Raw genomic sequence first — 3,046 nt, forward strand, 5'->3', positions numbered from 1 at the left:
CAAAAATTGTCTCAATCTATGTGCCAAGTATGAGCAATATCATCATTATAATTCAATCCAGTTCAATACTAACCAAGGGAGACACAGTGGGTGACTCTACACAAAGATAAATAAGGCACAGTCCCTGCCCTTGAGGAGCTCACAGTCCAGATAAAAAGAAATAGCATATATTATACTGCATTTTTGTTACCTTTATGTGAGTGCATGATAAACACATTTAGGAAGTGCTTTGAGGATATAGAGTGAAGATTATTTTCTTTAGGTTAATCATTGCTCTCTTTTAGACATAATTTTATTCATATTATTCCATGAAGCAATACATCAGTTATTAGAACTCTCAGGACCTTGCCTCCCTTCCAAACTGTGTGGTAGAAGGTGATAAGTGTGTTTGGAAAAATTAGAGCAAGATAAGAGGAATCAGGAAAAATATTCATTAATGCATTCACTCATGCATTTAACATTTATAAATCACCAACTCTATGACAAGTGCTATGCAAAATACTGTGCAGGATGAAAAGTTCTATGAAAGATAGTTAATATCTTCAAAGAAACTCGTATCACAACCTGTTTCTTTTTTTTTTTTTTTTTTTTTTTTTTTTGACCAGTACCTGATACACATCTGTTGTTATTGGTAAACAATAAAGGACTTTACTGTAGAAGTGTTTGTCCCTCAGATTGTTGCTTATTCCTCATTTAACATCCCATAAATGCAAAGTGAACTATAATCCAGTCCCTCCATTAAAAAGGTTGCTCAGTTGGTAAGTTACTTCTGGAAACTTCCTTGGGGATCTCCCTGGTGGCATAGTACAGCCTGTTTCCAAGGGCTGTGCTGTGGCTGTCATACTTTTTTTTTCTCTTTTGTTGGGCCTAAGACTGTTTAGATTCTTAAGAAATCTTCAAGTTTTTTGGCCTAAAGCAGCAACCCTACCCACCACCCTCAATTCCTCTGGTGCAAAAATTGGAAGATGCAGCTTTTATAAACCATAGACATTTCAGAAGTGTCTGATACTGGATGTACTTGAAAAGATAAGGGATATGAGGCTGGCACGGGGTGTGGCTTGATACCAAGTCATTTTCATCACATTACCGTTTTCTGAGTCACCATGTCTCCTGGCAATTAAGGCCAAGAAGTGGAGGAGGGGCTTGGGACATGACACAGTGATGTCTTTCAATACACTTGCAAAGGCTACTCATAGAAATGCCTGCTGTTGGGGCAAGTTCCAAGTCTTGAGACTTTCTAGGTCTAGCCACTGCATTTTGAGGTACAGATAACAGGACTGGATCCAGGGGCACTTAGCACAGTACTTTTTTGTGGTGTGGAGGATTAAACCCAGGGCCTTGTGCATGGGAGGCAAGCACTCTTAACAACTGAGCTATATTCCTAGTCCCCACAGTACTTTTTGGAGATAGGTTCAAAGTTGCTAAGGCTGACTTCCAATTTAAATAATTCTGCCTTAGCCTCCAGAGTTTCTGGAATTAAAGGTGTGGACTACCATGCTTAGCTACCAGTCCTTTATTTTTGAGATAGGGTTTTGCCAGATTGCTGAAACTGGTCTTGAATTGACAATCCTGCCTTGGCCTCCCCCACAGTGACCAGGTGTTTACCTGCCCAGCTACCATTCCATCACTCCTACCAACATTCCTCTAGTGAGCCATGCCTTTCCTGCTAGACCTGGAGCTACTTTGCTGGCAGAGACCTTAGCTGACATAGCAGGTGCTCCACAAGTTCTCACCCAAGAAATTTAGAGGCCTGAGAATGGCTTCTAAACCAGGGTTCAGTAAATGGATCTCAATTCAATGATCCACTTGTTGACTCCAAACTTTCTCCAGGAGTGTGAGTGTCAACATACTACTAGGGCAAATGACTAGATCAATGAAATGCCTGTTGGGACCTTGAACAGTTGGTCCTTTGGTTTTCATACTCGTGGTTCACTACAAAATAAGAGGCAGCAGAGTTGTAAAAGTAATCTCAGGAAAGTCATTAAAATCATACAAATCATTTCCAAAAGCAAAAGTTTTCATGATTTTTTTTAAGTCGTTGTCCATCCTGGCTTGTCCTTTGTCCTGTTTACATCATGGCAGGGATCTCTGAAGACACCGTGTCCAGGGGTTGCCAGTGGCAGTCCATCAGTGCATCGTACAGCTCCTCACTCTGCTCCATGAACTCCTTGTTGGCCTCGGTCACATCCAGCTGTGGCATGGGGTCTTCCAATGCATCATCTCCAACTTCTTCATATGTCTTCATGGTGCTCTGGGTGTAGCCATATTGGGGGTAACTGTAGCTGTAGCTGCCTGTGTTCTGGTCATAGCCCCACTGGGCATAATAGTTCTGGTACTGTTGGTAATACTGGTTATAGCTGTAACTGTACATCTGGCTATATTCCACTGGCTTTACACGGCTCTTAGACACGCCTGTCTGGTCCAAAACCACCTTGCCTCCCTGACAGGAGGGGTATACTTTGACGAAGAATTCATACAGCATGCCATCATCCACATCTGGGGTTAAGTCCCCCACAAAGAGGGAGTACTCAGGGCTATTATCTGGCTGTTTCCCATAAGTGGCATAATTCAGTTTAAAACGTTTTGCCCTGTAAGACGGTTTCGGATAATCTTGACGCTCATCACGGTCTCCCCCATGGTGGCAAAGGCTCTAGAGATGAAGTTCTCATCCATGTAGGGTTCCAGGTCTCCCATCCACAGGCTGGCCGCCATCCCGCACCCAGGCGGGCACCTCGCGGGCCTTTGAGGAGCGCGCGGGCGCCAAGCCGCACCGCGGGGACCGCCCGGGAGAACGCGCCTGCTGCGCCTTCTGCGCACGCGCCGCAGCTCCGGCCCAGCCCGACGCTCCGCTCCGGATTTTTCTGGGGCACTACCTGTTTCTTGATGCTGAAAAATCAAGTTAGGACTTTGGTAATTTGGGGTTTAATAGCTGAACTTTTAATACTTTGGGTCTTAAAACCGTATTCTGTTGTACAACGAATTCAGTTCTTATAGGTACAGATGTGCCTTATGTATTTTATTCCATTGAGTTGTCTATATTTATACT

At 43.7% G+C, this 3,046-nt stretch overlaps 1 pseudogene across 1 annotated transcript; it reads right to left on the reverse strand.

The window, feature by feature from the left end:
• Positions 1–1,498: 1,498 nt before the first annotated feature.
• On the reverse strand, positions 1,499–2,800 carry LOC306667126 (tRNA selenocysteine 1-associated protein 1-like; annotated as a pseudogene). The gene has a single exon. The product of its transcript is annotated as a tRNA selenocysteine 1-associated protein 1-like (transcript).
• Between the last annotated feature and the right edge of the window lie 246 nt (positions 2,801–3,046).

This window comes from Sciurus vulgaris (genome assembly GCF_902686455.1).
Source record: "Sciurus vulgaris genome assembly, chromosome: 8".
NCBI lineage: Eukaryota > Metazoa > Chordata > Mammalia > Rodentia > Sciuridae > Sciurus > Sciurus vulgaris.